This window comes from Pseudophryne corroboree, chromosome 5, assembly GCF_028390025.1.
Source record: "Pseudophryne corroboree isolate aPseCor3 chromosome 5, aPseCor3.hap2, whole genome shotgun sequence".
NCBI classification, from domain to species: domain Eukaryota; kingdom Metazoa; phylum Chordata; class Amphibia; order Anura; family Myobatrachidae; genus Pseudophryne; species Pseudophryne corroboree.
The window spans coordinates 558,887,262-558,906,797 of record NC_086448.1 but is presented as its reverse complement, the minus strand read 5'-3'; positions in this window follow the sequence as shown (position 1 = coordinate 558,906,797).

Here is a 19,536-nt window from a genome sequence, read left to right as displayed (position 1 = left end):
ATAAAAAACACTGCCACAAACTCAAACTTAGTAAGCAGCAAAGAATCAGTGTGTAGCAACCAGTGAACCCCAAACCTGCATAGGTGGAGGCCAGTTAAGCAGGCATTACCCAATTCCCCCTGCAATTCTGGTTGTCATTTTACTGGTGAATGTGACATAAAAAGTGTTTGCCTTCACCAAAGTTGGCCAGGAGACACACATCCTTTTCACATCAACTCACTTCCCTTAAATGCTGAAAAAGGTGAATGAAAAAGCTAGTAAAAAAAAGTGCAGCCTGCTAAACATTTCAAGTAACGGCTCTAACAAGGGCAAAGTCTACTTGACTCAGCCACAGTGCGACTCTCCTTAGTCCAAACTTTGAGACCCATGGAGAATAAAAATGATTTGGTAAGGTCAATCTGACCCTTACACTTTGAGAAAAAAGATCCTGCCCAAAGTTAATGACATGATAGTCTTGGATTGCCAATCCTTATAATGCTCCCAAACAAACCCCAACAGATGATGAGTAGAATTACCTTATTGATCACAAAGGCCAAGATAGGACCCAAACATCATTCTTGGGGGGCGATCCAATTAGCCGCAAAGGGTGTCATGTGCTGTTGCCGCGGCATTTCAATGCCAGCAATGGCACCTAATCCTGCACCCTTTGAGGGCTGAAATTTCAGCCCCAATTCACGCTAAATTGCTCAGACCTCTATGGTCTGGCAAGCATTTTTGGGCGAATTTGGGCCACCTTAAAGTGCACCTGCTGCTGTGATGACTCACAACCACAAGATCATCGTGGATAATTGGATTGCCCTTTGATCGCCTTGGATAAATACACTGAATGGTGCAGCTTGATAACCCCTGCCATCACCCTTAACATCTTGCAACAAAAAATGTGCCCCATGGGAATTATGTGTTAAGCAAATTTAAAAAGACCAAAAACTGAATACAATACAGAAAAAGTTCCTCAGAGCAAAACCACTCTTTAATGTGTACTAAAAATGATTAGACTTTATCATCAGGCAGATTACAACCCCACACTAACTTATCTAGTTGAATAGGTTGGAAAAACTGCTTATAGCAAATACTTTACAACATATACTGTACATCTATACTTATCAGCACATTCAACTGAAAGAGGCGGAACTCATTTAAACAGCCCAATTTGTAATCTTTCAAAAACATACTCACTTCTACCTGATAGGCTACCATTCCTGAAACCACCTGCTAGTAAGCAAAGACCCATTCAACTCTAGCAACAGGGACAAAATGTCTATAAATCAATAGAAACTAGCATATAATATATACAAAGATAAACCACATGCAAATACAGACCTCAACCACATATATGAATTAATAGCTGTTTTTTAGATATCCTCCTTTGAACTTATTGTAATAATAAAAAAAGTCTTTCATGGAGCAATTGTTGAAAGAGAAGTGTGCTACTGCACATATTCTAGTCTTCCTGTTGTCCAGAGAGTCTTCATGCTTTATGCCTATGGCAAGATTTCTGATGAGCCTGTGCAGAGGCCATCTTGATACTGCATAGTGTGCTACTGCTAGGATAAAAAGAAGACTCTTTTATGGGGGCACTCTTAACTTTTGTAAATATAATAAAAATTCACTTTTATTTGATATGTATTAAAATAGTTCAGGAAAGGAATTGGTGACAATATTCTGCCTGGAAATTCAAATGTACATTATTATTTATACATCAAATGTAATCATATATGTACATATACAAATGCAGAAATGTGCATCTAAAATGGTTTTGTAAATTTCTTCACAATAAAGCCCTCTTGTTTAGGTATAGATGTAGTCATGCTCATCTATCCTCCGTTTGGCATGTAGTTGCATTACATTTCCCTGAGCTTTGTTGCAGCGTGGCATATTTAGTCGCAATTTTATGAATTGAGTCTCGGCGGGTGCAATACTGGTGTTCATCCACCAGGTGTCGCTTATAAAAATCACCATTGCGCATGTGTGAAGTCTCCATTGTAAAGTGAAACGATGCTTATAGTTTAAGAACCACTTTTTTAGATGCTTTTTTATTTCCATCTCAAATGCACTGAGCACTATAAAGTAGCATGTTATATTATGGTGGATATACTGCAATGTATGTTTAAGAAGCCTTACCACCATAACAGTTATTTTATTACACACTGCAAATTTTGCTGTGTTTGTGCTGGGGCTCTCATGATATAATGTATATTTTACATTACAAATCTCATTTTACATTACAAATCTCATTTTCATTACAAATCTCGTGACTTGTGCTGTGTTCTTGGACCTTGCAATTTTGCGGTGGCAGTGATGCAATAGTATCATGCTTATACAGTACTGTATATGGCTGGGGCACTCATAATCACACATTAACTATAGTATCAGTATACAGTAAGCATAAGAAAAAAAAATATTTTTTGCATTGAGCTGATTGCGTGGGTCTATGCCCTACTGAAAATTACAATGAAGTATATTGCATTGTATATCTGTGTAAAAAGAAGCATCCACTGATTTTTTTTCTAATTTTCCCAAAACAAGTTCTGTCATGCTTCGTATACAGACTCAGACATGTACACAGAGATACCAATCAGTTTAGAAAAAAGCTGTGGTTGCTACTTTTTACACAGATATACAATACAAGTGTGGCTTTTCAAATTATGAGATTCAGACTCAGACATGCACACATATACCAATCAGTTGCACTTGCAATGAGCGACATCACTGTGTCGCTGCAGGTGTAGTCACCTGTCTAGATGGCTCTCTTGGCATAGTGGTATCTCCAATGGTTACCATGCCTGTGAAGAAGGGTACGATTCCTGCAAAGGACAAGATGTTTTAAAAAACAACTTTGAATTTTTCAATCAATTTTATTCTGGATATACAGTTTATTTTACATTGCAAGTCTCATTTTATTACACACTGCGACTTGTGCAGTAGACATTGTTCAGCAAGCACCAATCATCAATTTCTGCAGTGTGCTTACAAAATGCTAACATACCTTAAAAATGAATGCTAGACCCCAGGATTGCTGAATAAAGTGATAACACACTGTAACTAAGAATGACAACACAGAAAAAAAATCTGTTTGCATTGAACTGATTGTGCATCTCAGATGCACACAACCAGAAATATCTTATATGCATCGCTATGCTAATAGAATGCAGAAGCAGCTTCTGCTGATTAAAATGATATGTGGCATGCCTATATTCTGTGTGCGAGTGTGGCTGTATCTGCATACGAATTGATTTCCAGGAACTGAATATAGGCATGCCACATATTATTGTCTGCTTGTGCATCCTATTTGCATAGTGTTGCATATAAGTTGTTTTTATGGCAAGAAAAGACACCCGATATTAGCAGAACTGCCGGGAACTGATAACTCCATCATGCCAGGCATCTTGCGGTGCATGCACAATGCTAACATACCTTAGAGATGAACATGCCTTTTGGGTTCCCTTCACTCAACCAAAGCCAGCATGAGCCATTAATTTACATAGTGTACCGGCAGTGTTGTTTTTGTCATTTACTAATACACCTTTTCCACTGACATGAAAATCCCAGGTTTTTGCACTTGAGCGAGCCCCAACCCGTGATTTTTGTCAGTGGAAATGGCACTTCCCAGGTCTAGTCATCCGGAAATTCTTCACGGGTACCTAGCAGGGTTTTTACCTGTAAAATCCTTGGTGAGCTGCTGTAGAAACCGGTTACCTGGGCCCCGGTGATGGCTGTCATGGGTGATGGATTTTTGAGCCAATTACCACACTGTAAACCAGTGTGGTAATTGGCTCAAAAATCCATCACCCATGACAGCCATCACCGGGGAGGAAGAGATTACAGCATCGCCGTATGGTCCAGACTGTTCCAGATTTTACCCCATCCCTGCTTACCACACGGGAAGGCTGTAATGTCTTCCTAATTGTCTCCACTGTGGCATCATCCTCCCGGATGCACCCTGCCCATTGGTGTCCACCTGCTGTCCACCTGTTGGCCAGTACGCTGTTCTGGGAGGTTTGCAACACTTGGATATGACGTCATTTCCAAGCGCTGGCATGGCACCCGGGTAACAAGTGAATGGCATCGACCCGGGTATATCCCAGGTCTGTGCCACAGTGGAAACAGTAAATCCTGGGTCTGACCCAGCTTGGAAGCATGTTCCAAATCAAATCAGACCATGGCTTTTGGTGGAAAAGGAGAAAAATCAGCACACCCAGTCCGTGAAGTCAAAAGTCTCATGGATTGGGGGTGTGGGAGGCTGCCTATTAAAGCAATGGGTAGGCCCCGGAAGAAGTACCATAAACTCAGTCTCTTAAAGATAACACTGTCGTAAATTGCAAAGCCACATTTGTATATCTGTTTGAAAAAGTAGCAAGCACAGCTTTTTTCGCAACTGATTGGTATAGCTACGTGCATATCGAGTATGTATATAAAGAATGACAGGACTTGTTTTGGGAAAATTAGAAAAAAAACTGTGGTTGGTACTTTTTACACAGATATACAAGTGTGGCTTTTCAAATTATGAAAATGCCGATTAAAGCAAAGAGGAGGCTCTGGAAAAAGTACAGTAAACTCATTCTTATAAAGAGAACACTCTCGGAATGTGAAAATCCACTCTTGTATTGTATATCTGTGTAAAAAGTAGCAATCACAGCTTATCTTGCAAGTGATTGGGATATCTGTGTGCATGGCAAGGTGTTTTTCGGGTAGGTCTCTGACGTCAGCTATGGCCACTTCCAACCTCTTGCATATGCTTAGTTGTGGATGACCTTTCCTGGCGTAGATGGAAAACTCTTCGATGTTGTGGTATTTGCATATGATTATACGATCACATTGCAATTTGAGATGCATTCCCAATTTCTGCAATGGGTGTTTTTTCATTATTTCTGGGTGGCAACTATTTGATCGCAGCAACTGCTTAATCTGTATACGAAGCAAGACAGATATACAAGTTGCTACTTTTCACACAGATATACAAGTGTGGATTTTAAAAATTACGAGAGTGATATCTTATTGATACTGCATTAACTGTACTTCTTCCTGGGCACAATGGGGAGTACTACTGTAATAGGCAGCCTCACTCACCCCAAATCCTACCTCCCTGTGAGACTTCTGAGTTCATTGCCTGGGTGCGCTGATTACTTAATGACAAACGCATCATGGCCGGTACACTACTGTATGTAAATGAATGACTCATGCTTGCTTTGGTTGGGGTAAGGGAACCTAGAAGTCATGCTCATTTGTAAGCCATGTTAGCATTGTGCATGCACCGCAAGATGCCTGCTGTGAGTAAGTCGTCAGTTCCGAGGCAGCTTTGCTACATCAGGTGTCTTTTTTCGCCATAAATACATCTTATATGCATCACTACACAAATAAGATGCACAAATAGTTCCTGCTAATTAAAATGATATGTGGCATGCCTATATTCAGTGTGAGACTGCGGATGTATCTGCATAGGAAATGCTATGTTACAATGTTCTCCTGGAAATCACTGTAACGTAACAGTTCATATGTTGATACAGCCACCCTTGCATACAGAATGTAGGCTTTTCATATATTTTAATCAGCAGAGGCTACTTATGCATCCTATTAGCATAGCGATGCATATAAGGTATTGCTTGCTGTGTGCGTCTGAGATGCACAATGAGTTTAATACAAGCAGATCTTTTAGTGTTATCATTCTTAGTTACAGTGTATGATCACTTTATTCAGCAATCCTGGGACCCAGCATTCATTTGTAAGGCATGTTAGCATTGTGTGAGCACACTGCAGAAATTAATGATCGGCGCTTGCTGAACAATGTTTACTGCACAAGTGGCAGTGTGTAATAAAATGAGACTTGCAATGTATAACATACAGTATATTTAGCATAAAATTGATAATAGAAAAGTATTCTAAATAGTTTTTAAAAATATCTTGTCCTTTGCAGGAATCAAACCGTAGCTCATAGGCATGGTAACTATCGGTGATATAATTATGCTAAGAGAGCCATGAACGCAGGTGACTGACACTTGCAGTGACATAGTGATGTCGTTTATTGTCATTTTTTTTATAGTGCTGTGTGTCCCAACTCTATTGCTGATTATAATGATTTTTTTTCCCTACTAGCTGTGTAGAACTCTAAACTTTTTTGTGTGAGATGGAGACGCTGAGCAAATTTTTTTCTGTGGTCACATTTCTACTTCATGTGGAGATCATTTTATGCAGCTCACCAAGGGAGCATTCAGTTGCAAGGCATATTGTTACTGAGTGCAGTATTACTGCACTAAAAAAAAGAACTACTATATTTACTGTGCACTGGCCTGGTCGTCAGGGCTTACTACATTTTACAGTATTCTGTAGTTCCATATCCATCCACTGCTATTCAGCACTATACTGTAGTTTTCATTAGTAGAGCAATCGCCACCTAGTGGTGAAAATGCCCTTATGGTGCAGCAGCAGCAGCAGCAGCTGCAGCAATGATGAGCATGGGTACATCTGTATATACTGGTTTTTGTGAATTTTTATTTTTTATTTTCAAATCAGAGAACAAATGGCAGAAAAATGGAACAAGTATAACATTGCACTAATAATGGATATAAATATCCTTTGTTATGTAAGTTTCTGGCTTTATCCCAACTATATGATTATAAAGAATCATTTTGTTTAGTAAAGTCAGTACATATTGCTATACAGTAGTTACCACTAATTGTTGGTTATATCCAGCCAAGTGCACATATTCTTATAATCTGTAATCTTTCAAGTGTGTCACAGTGACCTCAAGGCAGGGCCGTTTTAGCAGCAATGTAGGCTCCTGGGCACAGAAATGCAATGGGCCCCTACCCATCCTCCAGCAGTAGGGGTGGGGGGTGCTAAAAGCAGAAGCTTTGAAGTCCCGTAGGAGGTAGATGGTGTTCTATCTTCCATTAATGAAGCATGTAGGACCTGGAGTAGTAATTTCTGCTAATTACTCCTTTACTGGACAGATGGTGGGAGATGGGGCAGGGGTGGTCTTCAGTTTGCCGTCGGCCAGGCTCCCAACGACCAGCATACTGGCGCTTGTATCCTGACTGCTGGCATGACAGCTTTTCTCCCTCTTGGGGGTCTACGACCCCCCTGGAGAGAGAATAGATAGCGTGGTGCACTTGGCACACTTTGTGCGCATAGCATGCCACCATGCCTGCAGCGTGGTGAGTGCAGCGAGCCCACAAGGGGCTCATTTGTGCTCGCCCAGCTGTCGGTATGCCGGCGGTCGGGATTCTGGCGCCGGAATGCTGGCCGCCGGGAGCCCGACCACCGGCATAACATACTACACCCATGGGGCAGGAGGGAGAACACTAAACTGTAGAAGGGGCATTGGGCCGAATGAAGGGGCATGACTTCCAGGGTGGCAGGGGGTGTTTAATACGTAGGGGAGGGGTGGATAGTGGAGTGGGCTTAATATTCATAATTTTCCAGTGGGAGGGCAGCTTGCTTGACTGCAGATATCTCAAGTTCCCGGAAATAGATTTCTTAGCTTTGAATGGGATAACAAACTAGAGAGTCCCACCTTTCAGAAGGTACTGGGGACTTGGGGATCAGAGTTCAGGAGCCAGAGCAATCCACTGATGAAAATATAAAACTGCATATTAGGCATGTGGAGCTCGAGCAGGGACCAGCTGTTTGAAGGCTGATATCGCTGGTTCTTGGCACAGTAGAGACAAGCTGCCAGCATTCACCAAAAGGGGAGAGTCAGACTCTCAGAGAAAATCTCAGACAGAACCTGAGATAGCTGGCTGGGAAGAACAATTAACAGGGTTGGATGGGGACCACTGCTTTGAAGTCGGATATCTCCGATTCCCCATGGCCGATTTTAAAACATCTGGTACCTCTGGAAAGAGATGGGACCCTCAGCTATCATCCAAGGGCTATTATACTCCTGGGGCCCTTGGACAAGTGCCCATTGAGCCCATACGAAAAGACGGCCCTGCCTCAAGGTCTGGTTATACAGTCCCCTAAAGGCTCTTAGATATTGAAAAATATTTCTGTTGCATTCTCTTTAAATTGAGAATACTTCAGGGAATTCAGCAAGGATTAATGGTATAAACACATGCTGTTCAATACAGAATAATAACCAACAAGGATAGATGCCAATATTTGTTCGCACAATAGACCCGTATCTGAGGTCACACAACCCAAATATGTCCTCTGCTACCAATGAGTATACAGCTCTTGATGCATACTCATTTTTTTTAAACATGGGTAGATATAATAAAAATTATATACTAATTATCTCATAAGTAGATTTATTTCAGCTGACATCAAATTCAATTAGATTTGACATGGTTCTGTACACAAATAAATAATGTTGTAATACAGAATATATATCTGCTCCTTTTCACCTCTGGAGCAATAAAAACAGGTAGGTTTCTGTGTAATCCTAAAATAGAGCTACTGTGAAAGAGAGGAAGATCAGCTTGTCTGGATTACTCTGTTTTAGCTGCCTGTAGTATACAGCTCTTAATGCATTTCCATGTTTGTTTTTTTTAGGAATGAGCAGGTTTGGATATCAGAGATCAGAATCCCCCCTAAACTTTGTGATCTGAGCCAGGAACCGAGTCCGGCTCGGGACTTCCCACCAGACTAAGATCCCAGAACGAGGCAAAACGTCATCATCCCGCTGTCAGATTTTCACGGGTTTTGGATTCTATATAAGGAGCCATGTGTCACTGCAATTTTCACTTTGAACTTGGAGAGTGAGGTAGACAGTCTGTCTGTATGTGGGTGGTCCTGTGCTCTTCTGGGTTGGTGTCTTGTGCTGGTGTACTGTGCATTTAGGAGTGCTGCTGTCCTGTGCTGTTCTGGGGTGGTGTACTGTGCTGGTGTACTGTGCTGTTAGGGGTGCTGCTGTGCTGTGCTGTACAGAGTTGCTGTTCTGGGATGTCCTGTCCTTTTTGAGGTGCTGTACAGGCGTGCTGCAATCCTGTGCTGTACAGGGTCACTGTTCTGTGTGCTGTAAAAATACAGGAGCACTGTGGCCCTGTCCTGTATGACGTAAAAATACAGGGGTATTGTAAAAATACAGGGGTGCTGTAAAAATTAAGAACACTGGCCCTGTCCTGTATGCTGTAAAAATAAAGGGGTGCTGTGAAAATATAGGGGTGATGTGGCCCTGTCTTGTATGCTGTAAAAATACAGGGGTGCTTTAAAAATACAGGGGTGCTACGGCCCTGTCGTGTATGCTGTAAAAATACAGGGTTGCAGTTAAAATACAGGGGTGCTGTGGACCTGTCCTGTATGCTGTAAAAATACAGGGGTGTTGTAAAAATACAGGGGTGCTGTAAAAATTAAGAACACTGGCCCTGTCCTGTATGCTGTAAAAATAAAGGGGTGCTGTGAAAATACAGGGGTGCTGTGGCCCTGTCTTGTATGCTGTAAAAATACAGGGTTGCAGTGAAAATACAGGGGTGCTGTGGCCCTGTCCTGTATGCTGTAAAAATACAGGGGTGTTGTAAAAATAAAAGAACACTGGCCCTGTCCTGTAAGCTGTAAAAGTACAGGGGTGCTGTGAAAATACAGGGGTGCAGTAAAAATCAAGAACACTGCCCTGTCCTGTATGCTGTAAAAATAAAGGGGTGCTGTGAAAATACAGTGGTGCTGTGGCCCTGTCTTGTATGCTGTAAAAATACAGGGGTGCTTTAAAAATACAGGGGTGCTGTGGCCCTGTCCTGTATGCTGTAAAAATACAGGGTTGCAGTGAAAGTACAGGGGTGCTGTGGATCTGTCCTGTATGCTGTAAAAATACAGGGGTGTTGTAAAAATACAGGGGTGCTGTAAAAATGAAGAACACTGGCCCTATCCTGTATGCTGTAAAATAAAGGGGTGCTATGAAAATACAGGGGTGCTGTGGCCCAGTCTTGTATGCTGTAAAAATACAGGGTTGCAGTGAAAATACAGGGGTGCTGTGGCCCTGTCCTGTATGCTGTAAAAATACAGGGGTGTTGTAAAAATAAAGGAACACTGGCCCTGTCCTGTAAGCTGTAAAAGTACAGGGTTGCTGTGAAAATGCAGGGGTGCTGTTAAAATAAATGAACACTGGCCCTGTCCTGTATGCTGTAAAAATACAGGGGTATTGTAAAAATAACGGAACACTGACCCTGTCCTGTATGCTGTAAAAATACAGGGGTGCTGTGGCCCTGTCCTGATGCTGTAAAAATACAGGGGTGCTGTCGCCCTGTACTTTATGCTGTAAAAATACAGGGGTACTGTGGCCCTGTCCTATATGCTGTAAAAATACAGGGGTGTTGTAAAAATTAAGGAACACTGACCCTGTCCTGTATTATTTAAAAATACAGGGGTGCTGTGGAAATACAGTGGTGCTGTGGCCCTGTCCCATATGCTGTAAAAATACAGGGTTTTTTGTAAAATGACAGGGGTGCTGTAAAAATACATGGGTGCTGTGGCCCTGTCCTGTATGCTGTAAAAATACAGGGGTGTTGCGGCCCTTTCCCATATGCTGTAAAAATAAAGTAATGCTGTGAAAATACAGGGGTGCTGCGGCCCTGTTCTGCATGCTATAAAAATACAGGGGTGTTGTAAAAATTCAAGGGTGCTGTAAAAATAAAGGAACACTGGCCCTATCCTGTATGCTGTAAAAATACAGGTGTGTTGTAAAAATAAAGGAACACTGGCCCTGTAAAAATACAGGGGTGTTGTAAAAATACAGGGGTGCTGTAAAAATATAGGAACACTGGGCCTGTCCTGTATGATGTAAAAATACAGGGGTGTTGTAAAAATAAAGGAACACTGGCCCTGTCCTGTATGCTTTAAAAATACAGCGGTGTTGTAAAAAATAAAGGAACACTGTCCTTGTCCTGTATGCTGTAAAAAACAGGGGTGTTTTAAAAATAAAGGAACACTGGCCCTGTTCTTTATGCTGTAAAAATACAGGGTGTTGTAAAAATAAAGAAACACTGGCCCTGTCCTGTATGCTGTAAAAATACAGGGGTGTTATAAAAATACAGGGGTTTTGTAAATATAAAGGAACACTTGCCCTGTCCTGTATGCTGCAAAAATACAGGGGTGTTGTAAAAATAAAGGAACACTAGCCCTGTCCTGTATGCTGTAAAATGCAGGGGTGTTCTGAAAATACAGGGGTGCTGTGGCCCTGTCCTGTATGCTCTAAAAATACAGGGGTGCTGTAAATATAAAGGGGCACTGTTCTCTTTGCTATAAAAATAAAGGGGCACTGTTCTGTGTGCTGTAATAATAAAGGGATGGAGGAAAAAATAGTGGAAGATCAGGAACCACTTCCAGTTCCTAGTACTAGTGCTAAAGCTGCTGCTGTCACCAGTCATGACATTGATGATGCAATTCCATCAACGTTGTCTGCTAAGGCCGATGCCCAATGTCATAGAGGACATGTAAAATTCAAGAAGCAAAAATTAATAACAAAAAAAGAAATTATCTGATGAGAAACGTAAAATTGGCAATATTCCATTCACGACATGAAGTGGCAAGGAAAGGCTAAGGCCTTGGCCTATATTCATGACTGGTGGTTCAGATTCTCATGAAGATGGAAGCCCTCCTCCCTTTTGAAAAGTTAAAAAACAAAGCTTGTTAAAGCACAAGAAAAAACAACTGTGCATTCAGACTCAGAGATATCACAAATCCCCAAGGAGAGTTCAAGTGTGTAAGCGGTTGCGATGTCTAGGCCTGACCTTCCCAAGACTGTATGGGAAGACGAGGCTCCTACCACCATTTGCACACCCTCTACAAGTACTGAGAGGAGCACCACCAGTCCAGTTGCTGATATTGAGATTGAGGATGTCACTGTAGAAGTACACTAGGATAAGGAGGATATCGGTGTAGCTGGCGCTGAGGAGGAAGTTGACGATAAACATTCTGATGGTGATGTGGTTTGTGTGAATAAGGCACCAGTGGAGACAGTTGTTGTCCATGGGATGAAAAAGCCCATTGTCATGCCTGGGCAAAATACCAAAAAATCCACCTCTTCGGTGTGTAATTATTTCTCCACAAATCCGGACAACAGGTGTCAAACCATCTGTTGCCTTTGTCAATCCATAATAAGTAGGGGTAAGGACGTTAACCACCTAGGAACATTGGGGGTAATTCTGAGTTGATCGCAGCAGCAAGTTTGTTAGCAATTGGGCAAAACCATGTGCACTGCAGGGGGGGCAGATATAACATTTGCAGAGAGAGTTAGATTTGGGTGGGTTATTTCGTTTCTGTGCAGGGTAAATACTGGCTGCTTTATTTTTACACTGCAATTTAGATTTCAGTTTGAACACACCCCACCCAAATCTAACTCTCTCTGCACATCTGTCCCTCCTGCAGTGCACATGGGCCCTCATTCCGAGTTGAGCACTAGCTGCTTTCGTTCGCAGAGCGGCGATTAGTTGAAAAAGTGGCACTTCTGTGCATGCGTATGGTGCGCACTGCGCATGTGTGTCATACTTTCACACAAAACTATGCAGTTTCACACAAGGTCTAGCGATGCTTTTCAATCGCACTGCTGATCGGTGAGTGATTGACAGGAAGTGGGTGTTTCTGGGCGGAAACTTAACGTTTTTGGGGAGTGTGTGTAAAAAAACGCAGGCATGCCCGATAAAAACGCAGGAGTGGCTGGCCGAACGCAGGGTGTGTTTGTGACGTCAAATCAGGAACTAAACAGTCTGAAGTGATCGCTAGCTAGGAGTAAGTTTCGAGCTGCTCAGAAACTGCACAATCTTTTATTGGAGCAGTTCTGCAATCCTTTCGCTCGTACTTTTGCTAAGCTAAGATACACTCCCAGAGGGCAGCGGCTTAGCGTTTGCACTGCTGCTAAAAGCAGCTAGCGAGCGATCAACTCGGAATGAGGGCCATGGTTTTGCCCAACTGCTAACAAATTTGCTGTTGCGATCAACTCTGAATTAGGCCCACTGTCCCGACATCAGCATCCCGCCCGCCAGAATGCCAGAATGCTGGAGTGCTAAGAGTCCCCTTGTGGGCTTGCTGCGCTCGTGACGCTGTGAGCTTGTTGCGCTTGCCATGCTACTGGCTTGGTGGTTCGCTGTTCCCGCCACAGGATTTCTTCCAACTATATGGGTGTCGTGGACACCCATGAGTGGGAAAAGCCCTGGTGCCCCGGGATTACGGCTGGCAGCATTGTCAGCTGCCAAGATTCTGGCTTCGGTATCCTGACCGATGGGATCCTGACAGCCGGCAAATTAAACGCATCCCGTGTTATTCTATGATCCCCTGTGCTATGTTTTACTCTGTGCCCCTGATGCCATGTACTAACCTGTGCTCCATGTGCTATGCCTTACCCTGTGCCCCCTATGTCTTGTGTTAACCTGTGCTCTCCGGTGCCGTTTTATCTTGTGCCCTGCTGTGCCATGTGTTACCCTGTGCCATGTGATAACCCTGTGCTATGGATTAGCCTGTGCCCCCCATGTGCCATGTGTTACCCTGTACAGGCCCGGCGCTAGCCACTCAACAAAGGATGCAAAGCAGGTAGGGACCAGGCTGGAGAGGCGCTATACCTGCTCTTGATCCCTGTGCTGAGCTTATGTCCCTGCTGCTGCTGGCTGCTGCTGCGCCTGTCATACTCTATGACAGGCAGCGGCGCTGGCAGCATGAAGCCTCCTCTCCCCTCCCCTGTCACAGAGCAGTGTGCGGACCTAAAAGATGGACTGAGGGGAAGCTACACAGGACTGAGAGGTGGAGCTACATGGGACCAGGCGCAGCCTGCTGCACAGAAGGGTGAGCTGCTCCAGCTCCGGCTTGATCACAGGGACGTGCGGTGAGCTAAATAGCTCAGGAGGCACTGACTAGCACCAGAGCCAGATTTACATGCAATATATGAGCCAAAACGTACATCTGGGCATTATACACAGGTGCAGCAGTATAAACTCCTCGAAATTTGGTGAGTTTTGATCAGAGATGTGCGGAAAAGTTAGCCAGGTGAGGCACTGCCTCCCCTGCCATAGACTTTTTACTCAAGAGTTTTGGCTATAAAGATTATTAGAATAATGCAAAGAACATATTTCAAACATATTCTTTGTATGTAAGGAGCAGGAAGGGAGGGTGGGTGTAGCAAGTAGGGAGGATGTCAGGAGCAGAGAGGGAGGGAGGATGTCTGGAGCAGTGAGGGAGGGTGGGTGTAGGTAGCAATACGTAAATATTACTTACTCTTAGGCAGGCAGAAGCCATGGACACACACACACACACACACACACACACACACACACACACACACACACACACACACACACACACTGACCGCACCGGTGGCATTTCAAATGTAATGCTGGCTGCCCGCCAGTCAGAACTGGCAGTCTGGCAGCCAATCAGTAGCCTCGGCTGCTCCTGCTTCCCTGATTGGCTGCCAGTCTGCCAGCCCTGAGTTGCTGGTGGCCGGCGCTACATGTGAAATGCCGCCAGTGCGGTCAGTGTGTGTGTCCATGGCTGCTGTAAATACCTCGCTAACAGCCGGACAGCGCTGTGCTATAGTGCTCAGCGCTGCCTGTCAAAACTGCACTTGCGCACCCTAATCCCGGTATTCAAATACTGGCATTTTTGGGCCAAAATCCCGGGATCCCGCTGATCCCGGGATTGGCCTACCTAGTAAAAGCTACAGGGGGCGTTACATGTGCAAGTGTCACTGCTACAGGGGGCATTACGTGTGTAAGCGCCACTGCTACAGGGGAGTTATGTGTGTAAGCATCACTGGTACAGAGGTCATTACATGTGTAGGTGTCACTGCTACAGGGGACATTATGTGTGTAAGTGGCACTACTACAGGGGACGTTTCATGTGTAAGTGTCACTGCTATGGTGGGCGCTATGTGTCTAAGCGTCACTAATACAGGGGCGCTACATGTGTAAGTGTCACTACTACAGGGGATGATATGCGTATAATCGGCATTACGTGTGTAAGCGTCACTACTACAGGGGGTACTATGTCTGTATTTTCGCTTTGCAGATGTGCGAATGCTTGTGCAGCAGAGCACCTACAAAATTGTTTTGTGCAAAACAAGACCAGCCCTGTAGTTATTCTTCGTGTGCGTTGATTCTAACGATGGAGTGACGGCTTTTGACATCACACACCCGCCCAGCGAACGGCCAGCCTTGACACCAAGAAACGCCCACTTCGTGTCAATCTTCCTGCGTTCGGCCGTGCGACTGGAATGTTCGTTACACTCTGTGCAAACCCACGATGATCATTGTACCCGCACAACGCGCCTGCGCATTGCGGTGCATATGCATGCACAGAAATGCAGATTTTTAACCTGATCGCTGCGCTGCGAACAACGGCAGCTTGCGATCGACTCGGGATAACCCCCATGGTGTATCGGCAAAATAGCAGTGTGCTCCTTCTTTCAGATTCAATTTAATTGTATGAATGTCCTGCAGTTTTTCTGAGTACTGCTTACGTGGTTTTCTGTCAGTGTTTGGCATTTGGATTAGTTGCAGCTGTCCCTAGCAGCTGCTAGATTATAATTTTGCTCAGCACCCTGGGATTTTGTTAAACTATTTCAGAAAAATAGCATGAGCAGAAATTTTACTAACTGAAGAAAAGTCAAAGATAAATAGTATAGCTCTTTTTAAGTTTCTGCAAATATTTATGTCCTTTGGGGTATTCAACACAATTCTGTAATATTTTTAGTGGTGAAAGGAAATCACCAGATAACCATAGAGTTTGGGAAGTCATGTACAATGTAACTTTATATACAGTAATTGCTGCATCATATAGAGTCAATTATATAAGATTGAGAAAAGATAACAAGTTTGTTTTAAAACAGTATAATCAGTATAGTGATCAACGGCAGAGATGCTTTAAACTCATATACTGGTTTTAACAGATTGCTAATCCCTTTAAAGGTCATTAAAAGTAATCGGTTATGCCATAAAACAGGTAAAGTCTCCTCAGGTCTATTTAGGTAGCGTTTCGGTGTTACTTAATATTAAGTTACAAAAATAGCTTTATCTGTTATTTTACATTAGGGAGGATGTTATTGACTTAGAGATATACGTAACACTATGGAGGATATACAATTACCCATGGTACATTACCGCAGGTAATGATTTCACTCGGGGCTATCCAATTAGTGCGGCTTATCAGGGCTTGTGTCACCTGCCTTAATGCCGGCTTCCCTCCTGACCGGTCCATCATGGCTCCCCTTCAGCTCCTGCTCCATTGTAAGAGGCCCCTCCTGGCCGGGGAAACTCTAGGTGGATGTGAGTCATAGGGCCATGTGACACTGACTAGAGGTGTTACCACAGTTTATTGGGGATTTTACTTCACCTGCCTCAGGCGGGTGAAGCAAAATCCCTGATAAGTGCTGGCTTTTTAGTCTTGCGGCTGCAAAAACACACAGGTTTCATTGAACCTGTGTGTTTTCAGACAAAAACATAGGCCCTCATTCCGAGTTGTTCGCTCGGTAAAAATCTTCGCATCGCAGCGATTTTCCGCTTAATGCGCATGCGCAATGTCCGCACTGCGACTGCGCCAAGTAAATTTGCTATGTAGTTAGGAATTTTACTCACGGCTTTTTCATCGTTCTGGCGATCGTAATGTGATTGACAGGAAATGGGTGTTACTGGGCGGAAACAGGCCGTTTTATGGGCGTGTGGGAAAAAACGCTACCGTTTCCGGAAAAAACGCAGGAGTGGCCGGAGGAACGGAGGAGTGTCTGGGTGAATGCTGGGTGTGTTTGTGACGTCAAACCAGGAACGACAAGAACTGAACTGATCGCAGATGCCGAGTAAGTCTGGAGCTACTCAGAAACTGCTACGAGGTGTGTAATCGCAATATTGCGAATACATCGGTCGCAATTTTAAGATGCTAAGATTCACTCCCAGTAGGCGGCGGCTTAGCATGAGCAAATCTGCTAAAATCCGCTTGCGAGCGAACAACTCGGAATGAGGGCCATAGTTTTTCATGGGACAGCTAATTGGATAGGTTTTAAAAAAAATATTGGAGAAACATCCGGAAAAAAAGTGAAAAACACCAGTTTTTCTCTCCCGATGTTTCATCGCAGGTACTTGGATACACCCCTAAGGGGGAGTTATCTTGGAGAGAGATAAAGTGGAGAAGTTGCCCATACCAACAGGCTGTGCTAGAAAAATTACATTATCTCTCTCTAATATTTGATAAATCTCCCTCTAAGGGCCAGATGTACGAAGTCTTGAATAGAGATAAAATGGAATAGTTGCTCAAAGCAATCAGTTTATGATGGCCATTCAAAGATTTTGCTAGATAAATGACAATTAGGGGTCAATTCAATTAGCCGCAAGGAGAGCATTGCCATTGTAATGGCTTAGAAATGCCTCCAAGAGCCCCACTACTCTCCCCTTGCAGCCTGATCTCACCCAGACTCTGGGATTGTTGTGTGCAGCCCTTAAGCTTAAGATAAGTAATATGTGTATATTAGTAACTATTTTCTAAATTCTCTTGAGATTGATTCTGAGTTGGATGCATTTGCGGGTACTTCCAGCCATGGCAGCCTGCTTACTACTATATCTTATGCTAAAATAGGTTTGGTAGGAATAGTTGATATTCATAATGTTGACAGGAGAATGATGACATAGTCCTAATGTTTACAAGCTTATCAGCATATTTATATTGTCGATATCAACCATGATAACATTCTTAAAATAAAAATGATGACATGTTGACATGATTAGACTGTATGGATAAGTGGTTCAGTTCCCTGAGAACCGAATCTGCCAAAACTTCACTACCCGAGCTTGGATCTGAGCCAGGCTCGTGTTTTCCCGCCTGACTCGGAAACCAGAACGGGGCAAAACGTCATCATCCCACTGTTGGATTCTTGCGGGGTTTGAATTCCATATAAGGAGCTGGGCGTTGCGGCCATTTTCACTCCGGCATTGGAGAATGTAGTGAGAGGACGTGTCTCCGCAGAGTCGGAGTGGAGCATGAAGGGCCCACTGGGGGTATACAGTGGTAGGGGCCCATGATTAGAGGTGTGGCCAGCCTCCAAAGGTGGTGTGGCCAGCCACCACAGAGGTTTGGCTAACCATTACAGAGTACCTGGTCTGGACTCATTGATAATTTATATAGTAATTAATGCTAGTGCATGCATGATAATGTGCCAGATTAATGACAGCAATGTACTGTAGTGAATACATCATAATCCTGTGCAGTATAAGGTAACATATGTATAATATATAATTCAAGTGCACAGTCTAGAACCTGATCCCTAGAGGAGGAGGGCCCCCCAGCCCCCAGGTAGTGGGGCATACCGGTGGTTTCCCCTGTACCCCTGTGGGCCAGTCCAAGCCTGTGTCTCCGTCCTCAGTGTCCTGCATCAGTACAGTGTTAGTGTCTTGTGCTGCATCAGTCCAGTCACAGTGGTGGTGTCCTCTGCTGCCATATGTCCAGTGCTGCTGTATAAGTCCAGTCCAGTGGTGCTGTGTTGTGCTGCATCAGTACAGTGGTAGTTTCTTGTGCTGCATCAGTCCAGTCACACTGGTGGTGTCCTCTGCTGCCATATGTCCAGTGCTGCTGTATAAGTCCAGTCCATTGCAGTGGTGCTGTATTGTCCTGCATCAGTCCAGTGCTGGTGTCCCTGTGGTGCTGTATATGTCCAGTGGTACTGCCGTATATGTCCAGTGCTACTGCCGTATATGTCCAGCGGCACTGTTGTATAAATCCAGTGATACTGCTGTATATGTCCAGTGGTACTGCCATATACTTCCAGTGATACTGATGTATATGTACAGTGGTACTGCCATATAATTCCAGCGATACAGCCATATATGTCCAGTGATACTGCCATATAAATCCAGTCCAATAATACTGCCGTATAATTTCAGTGGTACTGCCGTATAAGTCCAGTCCAGTGGTGCTGCCATATAAGTTCAGTAGTGCTGTCCTGTGCTGTATATTATTTACTTTAAATAAAGGGGTTATTAATATTTAATCCAAATAATTTTCACAGGGTTTGCCCTGTGTGGTGTAGAGGTACGCTCTAATGTACCACATATTGTTAAATAACTCCAGAAAAATAATGGAGAACAAACATTTGTAGGATAAAATAGGGAAAGATCAAGAACCACTTCCTCCTAGTGCTGAAGCTGCTGCCACTAGTCATGACATAGACGATGAAATGCCATCAACGTCGTCTGCCAAGGCAGATGCCCAATGTGATAGTATAGGGCATGTAAAATCCAAAAAGCCAAAGTTCAGTAAAATTTTAAATGGTCTGAGGAGAAACGTAAACTTGCAAATATGCCATTTACGACATGGAGTGGCAAGGAATGGCTAAGGCCCTGGTCTATGTTCATGACTAGTGGTTCAGCTTCACATGACGATGGAAGCCCTCATCCTCCCGCTAGAAAAATTATAAGAGTTAAGCTGGCAAAAGCACAGCAAAGAACTGTGCATTCTAAGATGGTATCACAAATCCCCAAGGAGAGTCCAAGTGTGTCAGCGGTTGCGATGCGTGACCTTCCCAACACTGGATGGGAAGAGGTGGCTCCTTCCACCATTTGCACACCCTCTGCAAGTGCTGGAAGTAGCACCCACAGTCCAGTTTCTGATATTGAAATTAAAGCTGTCACCGTTGAA